Genomic DNA, 13,857 nt, shown 5'->3' on the forward strand with positions numbered 1-13,857 from the left:
CTTCCGGAAAAGTAGCGGTCTCGCAATCGAAACCGACCCATCGCTTTGCCGCCGCGTATTTTCGTCTTTATATATCTTGGCAGCAATGTGCACGCATCGTACGCACGGACGACCCTGAAAGACCCGACGCTGCGTGAATGTTTAATCATCGAGTCCGATCGCTCACAAATTCTATTCCGCGTTCACGCGCTTGTTCGGGCGCGGATAGTGCGCATTGATAGTTAATGACAGCGCTCGTCGATCGCAAAGTGTATTTCCTCGTACACGTTAGAAGCATATCGTCATGCCTCGTCCCTGAAGGTGTATCATTGTGTGTTTACCTTCATAAAGTTGAATTGGAACTACGCGCCATGTTCATTGTATGTATTCTCCTGCATGGTAGGAGTTTATCTCATCCCCCCTGCGTTTCATCAATGATAAATTCGCGGTAAGATATGTGCTGCGTGTGGCACGGATGCTAAAATAAATTTATTTGTATATAATTTTTGAAACTTTGATTGTGCGTGAAATAAATATTTCAGTCTTTCTTGGAACCTTTCACAAGTGTGAATTTCCATAAAACGGAGAATGGAATATTTAATTTCTACTAGAGAAGAAATTATATATAAAATTAATCCTCTCTCTTGATATCGCTGGTTTCATTTTATTGTTTTTATATCATTATTTTTCTGATAATGCTTCTAATGAATGGTTAGAAAGTTTCCTTTCTCTTTCGTATACATATGTTACATAATGATGGTAGGCTCAATTTTTACTATTTCCATACCATTTCTATCGGAAAATCTCATCGATCGCGCATCTGACTACGTTTATGTTTACGTTTCGCACGATCGCATCGTAAGTAATAGTACGACGCGACGCGAACGAAATTTATTTTTGCGTTTGTCATCAATCGTGGAACGATTATTTTTCGACCGTGAGCCGTGATTTTCGTCGACGGTACGCTTGTTTAACCTTGGAGCGTTGCGCATGGTTGACAATACGTCACAGTCAGTATTTTTATTTAACATGTTGCTTTATCGATGAGATACGTAACGCAAGAGATCTGTCAAATTATCATTACAATTGCGCTTTCGCGAGAAACAAACGCTAAAAATAAGTACGCGTGAGAGATTTAAAATATTTGGAAAAATTTCATAGGCGGTACCTTGACGAAATTGCCCTTTCGAGAATTAAAGTTTAACACGCGCTAATAATTGTTGAAAAGAATGGGCTACGGAATATGGGCCATCCGTACAACGCACCTGCTTGATCCCCGAAGACGTAAGGACGCGGCGTGGATCGGTCGGAGAGACGCGAACGAACCTTGAGGAAGGCTGTTGGTAAAAGTAAATGACCTTACGAAGGCGAAGTGCGAAAGGAGGCAGGGCACGAGCGATGGTGCGTTCGTACGTGCACGATTGCGTGCGTGTACGTGCGTACGTGCGTGTGATCTATCCTCCACGGGTCTACGAACCCGAATTGGGCCGGGGCCTTGACTCTTGAGCACATTGCGGGTTCAGAGTCCCGCCTCTCCCATTGCTCTCTCTCTCTCTCTCTCTCTTTTCCTCCCTCTCCTTCCCATCGTTCTCCACCTTCGCTGAATATCCGCTGCCTGCCGACCGCGTGAACCCGTCTTCCTCGTCTGCCGAGAGGGGGGCGATAGGCTAGACGTAATCGCACGCGCGCGTGCACAGGGCGCCGCGTGCCCTGCGCGCGCGTGACGCAACCGCGTCCGTCCGTCGTCGGCGTGGTGCAACGCGGCGCGGAGCAAAGTGGCCGCCCTGCGCGGGCCGCCCCGGGGACCATGGGAAATGCGGTCATGGTCAAGGACCGGTGCACGGACCGACCGGAGAAAGTTTTTGTATCGACCTGATCTCATTTCGGCGCTCTTGTATATCGCGAGAAGAGGGAATTTAACTTTTGCTATTAATGCTGTGCTGAAGCAAGTTTCTTAAAGCGGGGGGGGGGACTGTTGTATTGCGGGGGAAGGCGAATTTGTGATTGATTTTTCCTCGACACATTTCGTTTGCTCACGCCGAAAAATATTTTCAACTTTATATCGAAGGCAAAACAGAATTCACATTTATGGCATACAATAGAATAATTTATTATGGCCTAGGTCTTTAAAAAGGTCTTCTCTGTTCATTGACAAAATTTTACATAACATCTAAATGTAAAATATATGGAAATGTATGCACATATATATAGATAGTGACTTGATAAAAATTTGTGCAAACTATTTTTCTCTTTTACCTCTTCTTGCTACAATTTCGTAATACCATTGTACGTTAATTTAAAGATACATCCAAGTTTCCCGTTATGTTAATGAAAAAAGTTTCAGTCACAATACATTGAACAAACAATTTGTTAAAAAATTTTCGTCAAATTAGAAAAGCATGACGAAGTTTCGAGATATCTTTTTTCAAAAATACGCGAATATCCTTTCGGTCGCGCAAGTACGATTTATATTTTTGCTAGGTATCAATTTTCGCACATGTATACATTATCTCAGATAAATCGCTCAATTATATAGTAAACTTTTTAAACTTTAGCATTTTTATTAGCGAACATTGCACGATTGTGCTTTGTTCGAAGCTCGAGATTATGGGGTCACGTTCCTCGTGACGACTCGTGTTTGCTTGTTTGTTGAATATCACGCGGTACATAAGACGCGTAAAATTATGCTGAATCGAGTGTTATTGTTGTAACCGATTAAACAATTGCAGCCGCGGCTGACTTTAGTTTACCTTGGAGCGGTTTACCTTCGGAACGGCGCAACGCGCGCGATCGTGCAAGTTTTGCTTTAAGGATGCCGGTGGATTTTGAAACACTTCGTGTAAACACCACCCGTCATCGTCACAGCGGTAATATTTGCGAAGGCAAGTTTGAGCCTAATGAATGAGACGCATCACATGTTTGAATGATAAATGTGGCTTTTCATTTTTTGAACGAACGTATTGTTTTCCGCGCCGTATCAAAGCCCCGTTCAGAACGTTGTTTCTCTCGTTCTGAAAGTGTCTTTCTTTAAAAGATTTACAAATTAGGAAGGCAAAATAAGAAAGAGAAACTTTTATTTGGTTTTACGAAGTAAAGCAATGAACATATGTACATACGATTCGTAGACATAAGACATGAGCAGAGTTGTAATCGCGCAGTATATAAAATGCACATTACGACCTTATTTATAATAATCAATCATCATTCAAATCGGCGTTTCCTTGGACAGAAGTAAGATATAGGCGGGATCGATACGTAGTAGTCACCAAGAGAAACGAAGGTAACGACAGATCGTTAGTGCGCGGATAACATTGACACGAATTTAATGTCAGTCAAGCGTTGGCCGAGCTTTGGGCTTGACCGTAAACAAATGTGACACCAGCGAAAATTCGCCGCAAGCGAATCTCTACCGCGAGCTGTAACGTGTCAGATGGCGATATAATCTCGTGGAACGATGTACGAAATGAATACGTAATATGTTAGCGTACGAGAAGTAGCGATGCAATGAAGGCAGAAGGCTGCCGCGAACTCAGAAGGACGCTGCACCAATGTTAGCTATGCCATCTTCGACTTAACTCTCCTCGTTTATGAGAAAAGCACCCGCTCGTGTTAAAAATAAAAATATAAAACGTTGGAAAGATTTAATAATTTATAATGATACACGATTATTAATGAGACTACCGATGTGTATGGAATATTTTATTACATTAATAATTTTGATAATAAATATTTTTTTCACTTTTCAAAATTTAATTCCAAAGATATTAGAATTATCAGAATACGTTATAGAGAAAATCTATGCATTATTTAATGTCTTTCAGATAACAAAAATAATTGTGTATAATTAAAATTTTACGTGTAATAATTATGGCTTTTTTAATGAGTTAATCGCAAAGAGGAAATGGTATAAGTACTTTATCTTCCGTACTTGTTTTTACTGGTCTCGGAAGATAAACGAAAATAAGCACTCAAGATGGCTTTCAAAAAGTTTTTAATTTTACCTTAATTTCGCTAAAAATGAGACACCGTTTATAAGATGTATTTAATTATAGTTACGCTAAAGTATATATACTTTGGATCTTAATTAGAACTTAGCTCCAATCAAACAAAAGTTTTTCTTCGTTGTTTATCTTTCTTATTACGAAACGAGAGGAAAGAAATTAATCTTGAAGAGATGTGATTAATTCGCAATTATTCTGTTTGATTATTCCAGGAATGAATGATTATTCGGCGAATATCGAAACAAAATATGCAACATTATAAATATTTTTGTACTGATTTTTTATTTGATTCTTATTGATTTATTTAACTTTATTATTATTAGAATATATTTGTGATTTGCGTTTGTTTGATGGACATAATAGAATGTCTATGAAATCTAATCTAATGAAATCTAATCTAATCTTATTAAACAATAATTACTGACGTCTCTTATTCTGCGTTTTGGAAGGAGAACTGCGAGTATTTTAATTCAACCGACCATCTCGTTTATGCGCGAGTACGTTCATCCTTTTATTTGTCTCTCTTCCTCGTTCTTTTCTCTCACCGCCATCGACTAATTGGGTTAGGGTCGTTAATCGGTCTTGTGCTTGCCTCGAAACACCAACGCTCGCGAGAGAATCGCGAGGACCATTGATCCTTGATCCGAAACCGGTTGCAACATCATACTAGGGATATGCAAAAGAGACGCGGAAAAACAAGATCTTCGACAATCGTATTTATTACTCGAAGTAAATTCTCCATTAATTAAAAGCATAAAAACATGTATATATTTATATCTTGAATTTATTATATTTAATTTAAAAACATTTAAATGGAATATATATTCTATGGAATATATATATATATATAATTGAGATATAATTTTCAACATTGTTTGGATTTATTCAATTAGCCACGTGTCAAACTCTCTGAGCGAAATGTCGATCCATATTTGGATAAATTTGATATATTTTATCAGTAAGTGAAGCATCCACTCCATTGGATTTTATCTTCAGATAAGACGCGATATTTACGCAAGGAGAGAAGCATATGATATATTTAGGTTTCTAATGTATTCTATTTTTTTACATCATTACCGACATTCTCACGAGACAAATGCAGCGCGTGATAAACTATCAATCAATTGGACAGCCGCAAGGCTGTTATTGATTAGCTCTCGTGAATCGATGCATCAGAGTCGTCTCATCTAATCGATGCGATTTCGCGATGTGGACGGCACTCAGGCAAGATCCTAGGATTGATCAATCGTGGGATTTCGGAGCCGCTGACATGCATCGCGATATTAATCGATGCTCCCGCTTACGGACCCCCTGTAGTTGGCGATAATTGAATCTACTGGCATCCGCTCTCTTTCTCGTCGCATTCCTAGATTCAGCATTGTCGAAGCGTGTTCTAGAAATGGACGACAGTAAAAAAATTCAGGCAGTTATAATTTCGCATAGTTCATTTGTCATATCAAAAAATTAACAACATCTAATTGCATTCCTGAGTAATTGCGAGTGCGTACTTGTTGCGTCAATTGAAAATCAGTGCATTTCCTTTCATCAGTTAGAATTTCTTGTGCAATAGCAATATGTAAATATATCTCTGATTATTAGTTGTTGTATATGATTTAATAATAGCAAGAATTTGTATTCAAAATGTATTTTAATTTATTATACGCGCTGTATAAACTTTCGCCATTTTTTTTCCAAGACTTTATCAAGACATATAATTCTGATGAGATTTATCAATTAAGAATAAACTAAAATTAAGTAAGAAGTCTAAATTGTATTGGTTGCGAATCTGTATTTATGAAGCTGGCAGAATGTTTCTTTTGAAAAACACTTTCAGTAACACTTTGTCCTTCTACAGCTACTCATAAATATTTAAAAAAGTCCTGCATTTTTTTTCAAAATGTCAAAATTGAAAATAAATATGCTAACATTGATCATTTTAGCAGAGTATATTCCGTGTTGGAGTGTGAAATTAGCGCGATATTTATTATCGATTTTGAGTGTTAAAAATTTAGAATTTTTTAAAATGTTTATCAGTCTTTCTAGAATTAAGAAAGTGAGGCTGAAACTGTCAAAGTTCTTTAAAAATTAATAAAACGACATCAGTTTTATAGATGTTTTCGGCCTTACGTAATTCTAAAAACGAATATTAAGGTACAATAATAGATCCCAATATTTCTCTTTCCTTTGTTACGTTTCTGTCTAATGTAGTTTCATTCTGTTTGAAAATATATAAATTAATCTTTATTTTTAATAGAAACAAATCTTTTGTCATCAGAAATAAAAATAAGTACAAGAAACTAATTGGAGTCAGCTGGATCGCATTGTATTTTTAATAACCGGGAAGTGCATCCTTCCAAAACTCCATAGGAGCAAAGATATGCTTGTCACGTGTTTGTTGAGCAGGAATTTTCCAAGGCGCATTGCTTCGCCTAATTTCTCGCGCTGCGCGTTTTCATTATTGCATTACTCAGTGCGCAATGGCTGACGTCAACGACCTTCGATGATTCTATCTCCCCTCGAGCGATACTGAAATCTCGTGCAATCTTCTTACGAAAAAAAAAGAACATCTCGTTGACTTCGAAACACTGTGTTACACTGACAACGAGCAGAACGAATCGTCACCTTTTATCTTCCATTGTAAATTCGTTCTTTGTTGATAGAACATAATTAATTTTGAAACGCCATTACTAATTACGCATCCTCGAAATTTCAAATTGCATACTCGGGTAATGCACTTCCAAGTTTCGCCTCGAGTGATGTGGGATACAATGCGGCGAGTCGATCTGCTGTACGTGTATAACGTTCTAGTCAACGTTCATCCATTCCAGACTGTTGACCAGTCGGGAACATGACTGGCGGTGGATTTCAACGCGCGGCGTTGTCAGCCTCCGTCGAGGAGACGCGGATTGTAAAACGCGTCCTTACGGCAACTCGCCGTTATTGAAGCCCCTCCATCGAACGCATTGAAAAGCGACCGTCGCCTTCAAGGAAGTTGCTTGCTTTGTCATAGTGATTAAGCGTACGATCCGATTGTGCGCATAGGCATTCAAAATAATATAACGATGAGGAGAAATTCCTCTCGTGCGATCGTTGAATCCGCGGGTTACTAGCCATGCAACATTTTTCGACACGATCGAAATAATCCAAGTTTTTAACGAGAATTACCTAAAGCGCGAGGGGGATTAATATTTAATAATTGAAATGATCTATTATTGCCGCACTGACAATGAGGGAAAAATTATCAAATTTTAATAAATATTTATTTGATTAGTACTGATGAAATATTTCTAAATGTAAATATATATTTATTTAGTATAAGAAGCACTAATTTAATTTAACTATCATTTCTTCTTATAAAGTAAATATTTATGTACCGTAAATAAATATTTCATTAGTACTATTCGAATAAATATTTATTGAAATTTAGGAATTTTTTTCTTTCAGTGTGGTGTATGCTAAAAATGTTTTATTTTGCTTATGCTGCATAGGAATATCTGTATTTTAGGAAATCGTGTTCTTATTTTCGATTCAATATTCTTAAAAATTTTAAGTTTTTTTTATTTCATGACTTTCGATGCATTCGTCTTCTGTATGCGTTTGCGAACTGCAAACAGAACGAATGTGTTCTCGCAAAAGCATTTGTCACAAATTATTTACAAGGGCAAGGCGACGATAGCCACTCGGACTGAGTAATGTTCCACGAGTGACAAAAAGCAGGCGAATTCCAGGCCACGGATTTTAACAGATGGCGACCCTTGGCTTCCAGCTGGGCGTGATTGCTGATCTCTTTACGCGTGCATCCTGCACATTTTTTTTATCAAGATTTTCTTTAAGAAAAATTAACTTTAATAATTCAGTATGAAGTCAATATCTCGTGGAAAAATAATTAAAATATGTATGTGGAAAATGTGTCGAATAATCGTTAAATTTTTAATTTTTAATTTGCAATATTGAATCAATTTTCCAATTGAAAATATTTTATCTGTCGTTTCTTTAAATTTAATTGATATTTCAAATGTATTAATGTAACTTTATTTTACTGTCTACTTTTAATTTTTTATTTCTCCATAACTTTCGCGAAGCTGTATAGTTTTCGTGTCTTTTGTGCACTTAAAGATGAAAGAGCCGTAGTAACGTCGGTGGTGGTCCACAATTTTGACAGACGCCTTATAATTCCGAAAAAGGACATTGAATTCGAGAAGGAGGCCGCACACGTTCGAGCAATCACGGCGGAGATCCTCGCCTTGCCCGGGGCACGGACCAAGGCCCTTCTTCTGTTTGCGAAGGTCTCTGACGCGCATGACTCAACCTTATTATTGTTGTCAGTCCCGCACACATGTGCGCATAAACGCACACGTGTGTGCGTCCGCGTGGTGAGATGCGTGTGCTTGCGCGAGAGTGCGTACGAGTCTCGAGTAGGAAGTGCGAAGTCGCGCAACAGCTAACGCACTATTCGCGGTGAACTCAACATTCCCATCTCGTCAGGGACGTTGGAGTGGTTATTTTCAACACTTCGCGGAGTGTAAGTTCGTGTCAGAGACTGTGCGTCAGAGAGATTGAGATTGCACGGCGATTGCACGTTGGAAATTGAAGCTGACGCGGACGAGTACCGTTAGTCGGATCCTAATTCGTAATCGTAATGCAGTTGTGATCTCCCATGCCGCGATGCGTACATTGGAAGCGAGAGAAGCTGTTTTCTGTCAAGGTCATACTCGACAATTCGCATCGCAGTTTTATTAAATCTATAAAACTTGTTTTAATCTAAAATATGACGCAATTAAAAATCTTTCTTGAGCGAACTGTAATTGCATACTTACTTTTCTTTATTATGACGTTAAAATTTAAGGGTTTTGAACTGTGCCATATACACATATTCGCACGTTCTGTTTATATATCGTTCGTTTTGATATAAATTGTAAATTAATTTCTGTGTTAGAAGTTTTTTTTATTCGATGAAAGAGACGTTTCGTTTTTTTTTTTTTTTCGGTAAAACAAAAATGCTGGGTAATCGGTGGGCCATAATTGCATCGTTAAAACGCGTGCGTCGTGCACGCGATGTACTCGTTATCGCGACTATACGCTGTAATTCGCGATTTTATCTCGCGTAACGTTGTTACGTGCATTGCGCGACGACCGTATCATTCGCGGGGGGATTTCTTCGATGTAAAAGACGTCGAAGGATACAATCCGCGACATCGCTCTCGAGCGATGTATTCCGCTGGTCCACGGCAACTGCGATAATGTCCATTATCGCGCGAATTCCGAGGACAATGTGATTTAAAATTTTCCGCGCCGTTGCCTATCGGCCCGATTAATCTCGCCGTGGTGACCTCCCCATAAGTCGCGACACGCTTTTCCACAGTCGCGAAAACGACGTGTCACGATTCGTGCGAATGCCACTTGAGGTCGATAGATTCTCTGAATTGGCAATAATGATTTTTCTTATTTAAATTGCAGCTTACGATCGCAAAAGACAAGACTCTTGAGAGCTCAGACGAATGTAATCGGCAAAATTAAATCTAAAAAAATTTGCGATTTGTTCATTTTTAATATAACTCGACGTAATTATACGTGAAGATTTTTCTATCACCTTTTGCTGAGGGAATTTTATTTTTTGCAAAGTAATTTAATCTTTTAATATATTGTGTAGGATAATACGCCGTTATTTAGTGCATATCGGTAATATTAAAAATTATACGAATTAATTAATGCCAAGTAGTGTGACATAGATAAAAATAGAGAGAGAGTTATATTTTTTATAAATATATACACACATTAATGCAATTTTTTAATTTTTATGTGATAGAGTATAGTTTCGAGGAAGATTTAAAAAATAAAGACAATATCCGGACATCGTAATTTCGATATGAATTTGTTTAAAAACTTCTTAAATAACAATTCAAATTATCTATACATTTCGATGAATACTAGGAAAAAAAATTTATTGAAAAACTAAAATATTTAGTCCGATACGTGCAACTAAAAATAATGAGTTTAATTTTTTATTAAAAAGTTTGAATGATTGATATAAATGAACCATACTCTTTTTGTGCAACTAAATAATTGTTAAATCAACCTAATTTAGTCGATCGTGCTGGACTAAATATTTTAGTTTTTTTTAACAAGTTTTTTTCCTCAATGTATACACGCACGCATACAGTAACACGTTTCGTTTTTTACCGTACGGAAATTTCCAATATAGAATTGGTTTTATCTTAGCAAAAACTTTCTCCCATTCACCGGCAAGTTTCTTAGAAGTCTTCGTTATTAAACATTCCGAGTCTTGGATGTTTGGCAAAGGTCCAGTCAAAATTGAGAGATTTGCTTTTGTTATTCGCATAATATCTCGACGTTTCACTTGCCAAAGTGTTGCCATTCGCGAGAACGAATATTTCTCTAACTATCGTAATCAGTATATATCCTTTTTAAATCCGTCCAGTAGATTCCCAATTGTAATTATGAAATATCTCATATGTATCTGTCCCTCCGCAAATCTATCTTGCTTTCGCGAAACTCTGGGTCTCGCGAGTCGGCCTCGAGAGCTTCTATGATCGTCATTACGCCTCCAAGGCGCTCGCTCGTCGGCCCTGGACCGACGTTCTACCGCTATAGAGTCTATTGCTTCTGATGCGAGAGAGCAGAGAGAGAAAGAGAGAGGGGAACATAACCTGAGCCAGTTCGATAGAGAAAGAGACCTACAGAGATAAACTATTCTGTCTGTCGAAGGAGCACGCATACAAAACCGCGACCAATTATCGCGCACGAACAATGCGCGCCAAGGTCTCCGGCCACGAATCTTAATGTCGCGTATCGCGTATCTCACTCGCATCTGTCTCTCTCTCTCTCTCTCTCTCTCTCTCAACGACGCCGTTTTATAAAAGCGTCTCCTCCACGCGCGTGCTTCACCACTGAAAGGCCCCATTTGGAGTCCGATCGCGGCATCGTATGATAATCGCACGTGTTTCTGAGATACTTTCCCTTGATACGGCGCGGACGTTCTCGCGTTGTAACCCGGCACCGTTTACTTTCCGTCATACGAAATCTGCCGCACGTATTCTCAAGAGCCGAGATATCGATGCGATTTCAATTCGATCGTAAAATCTGAACGTTGAGATTACGCAGGTTTATTAACCAAATAGTTGCAAAATATAAATATATAAGGATCGCAAATCGTGTCGCGCAAACGTGTAATCAAAGACTTTGAGAATGGTAAATTAACTTCCAAGAAGGCAATTTTGTACACGTGGATAATTATATTTCTTTTTACCAATTGTTGGATCATATCTGATTTTTTTAAATATAAAAGATAAATTTTGCTATATTGTAACAAGTTTCTTTCGAAAAATCATTGATAAGAAACGAATTGAGTAAAATATGACCTACGCGTTTCTAAAAAAAGAAAAAAGGCATTAATTCGATAATAAATGCACGGCGGTGCCGAGAACACGCCGCGGGACCCGTCCGTCTGTCGTCAGTAGCGAGATTCCCGCGCCTCTCCGAGGGCTCCGGCTAAGGTTATGGTTTGCTCTAGGAGTGCATTAACCCCTCGTCGGATCGCGAGAGCACACCGCAGAAGAAGTGTACAACCGTCGCGGGCGCTGATGCGGGACGTGGGGGGGGGATGGCGGGAGATTGGGAGGAGCGGGCGAGGGGAGCTCGCAACAGCGTGCACCGTACTTCTGGTCGTCAAGGCGAGTACGATGGCAAGCGAAGTCTTTTACGGAGCTAGAGACGCGAGGAGGGTCCTACAAAGCATAGGAAGGATGAAAGGGGCAAGGGGGGAGGGGAGAGGAACGGGGAACCACGACGACGACGGGGCGGCCGGACTTTCTCCGGAGAGCGAAAGTGAGAGGGCCCCCCGGGAGTGCACGTTCGTTCCCCTGGCCACTCGTGATCTAGGGGGCAAGGGGATGGGAGGGGGGTTCATCGTGCTTTCACCGTGCCCCGACGAGATGCACTTTTCCGCGACGCAGAAGCGAAGGCGCGCGCGATTTCGCGAGCGGAAAAATATGATTTTAGAGCGATTAGCTGGAACAACGGCCGCGAGCGACGAGGAAACGCGGCTTCGTACGCGAGATACTCCGCCCGCTGAGTCCGGGGATACGCTACGCTCCACTGTTCTCTTTCGCGACGGTAAGGGGGAGGCGATACGAAAATTAATGGTGCTACGAGCTATAATTACGGAAGAGTAGCGGTGTAACGTGGCGCACCACGGTCGGCGTGTCATTTCGTCGCGACTCTCGGCGATAATGCGTAATGCGCGTGGGTAAATGCGCGTGGAGTGGATGAACCTTAAATACGCACGACGTAGCTATCTTTTCCGAGCTTGTTCCGGCCATTGAAATTTAATGAAGACGACATCTTCACGAAGATATCGTTTTAATTAGCTCGCGAATTAAAATTCTGCTAGAGAAAGGTCAACTTGAAATTAAACGAAGGACGCGATTTTGTTGTGCATTTGCACTCTTAATGCTTAATTTGTGACAACTTTTGCAGTCGCGTAATCACGTATAATTTAAGACTCATCGCGACCTCGACACTTTTATCAATATCCTTTCAACATCATGCTATTTGGATGAAAGGATGTATGCAAAAGCTGATATCTAGTATGTTAATAACCGATGTTACGACCATGAAAGCCAGCATCCTTCTCAGATTGGCCTTTAGTAGCTGTATCGAAGAGAAAGTGCTCCATGCCTAGGATAAGCTGCGCATTTAACATATAATTTATCATGTATATATTTAGCGGTATACACTCAAAATACTAAACGAATCTATTACATGTTATATCTTTTCATTGCATGTTTTACGTAATTTTCTGTCCTAAGTAAAAAAAAACAACTATTGCATTAATTTTTGCAAAAATCAATGCAATAATTTTATATATATATAATACTTCCACTATAGTACATGTAAATTTATATCGCACATACCCACATCGTTAATATAAAAATTAATATTTTTGATAACTTTGCGATCGACGACTTGAGAGTATGAGACTATTTTAATCTAATGTTTCCAAAATAGAACTTCAATATCCGCAATCGCGATACCATCTCGTGAAAAATATCGATGATAAATATCTTCTCTCGTTGATAAGCAACGAGAGAAGATAACGACACGCCGCTCACTGGGTTAATCATGTACGTCGTATCGCGCGGTTTTCTGGCGGACACCGACCCGGTACACCGTAATCGACATCGAAACTTTCTTATTCCCAGCAACGCGCACATTCCGCCTCGTGTTGCCTCGAGGGTGGGAGGGAGTGAAAGAGACATTTACGAGGGCGACGAGCGCTAGAAGGGAAAAACCAGTCGCGGACCGTGAGTTTAGTCACGGTGGAACGGCGCGACGCCGGACAATCGCGCGAATTAACTTTCTTCGCCGCCTTCGACTTCCTCGTTGTCGATGCTCACACGCCGCGGATTAGAACTCTATCGGCTTTTACCTCTGTCGCGTCCTCTCCGCATAACCGTTCATACGAGCGCCCGAAGGCCACGCAAACGCTGCGACGTAGACTGACCTCTTCTTTTTTTTTCTCTCTTTCTCATCTCGACGTTCTTTCCTTCTTTATTTTCTCATCGGAGTCCTTGCATCCTCCGTCGCGAGAAAGTCCATTCTCGACGACCTCCAGGTTTTGATTCTCCGTATAATTTCAGGGGCGCGACGCTTTGACGTAACGACTTAATAACGTACGTCTGTATGTTTGTCTCGCTGAAAACTAATTATAGAGGGACGAAACAGGATAGGCGGGGAAAGAGGAAGAGAGGCGTGAAATTTCATTACGCACTTTCGAGTAATTTCACGTTAACAGTTGAAGGAGAATGAAAAATAAACGCGTGCTGTCGGTTATACATCACGACGCAACGTGTATTGA

At 39.9% G+C, this 13,857-nt stretch overlaps 1 protein-coding gene across 4 annotated transcripts in view; it reads left to right on the forward strand.

Moving 5' to 3' along the window:
* LOC105194426 (ecdysone-induced protein 74EF) overlaps positions 1-13,857 on the forward strand; it is a 194,999-nt gene that overhangs the window by 22,945 nt on the left and 158,197 nt on the right. The window lies entirely within an intron of this gene.

The sequence above is a fragment of the Solenopsis invicta genome, chromosome 7, assembly GCF_016802725.1.
Source record: "Solenopsis invicta isolate M01_SB chromosome 7, UNIL_Sinv_3.0, whole genome shotgun sequence".
Lineage (NCBI taxonomy): Eukaryota > Metazoa > Arthropoda > Insecta > Hymenoptera > Formicidae > Solenopsis > Solenopsis invicta.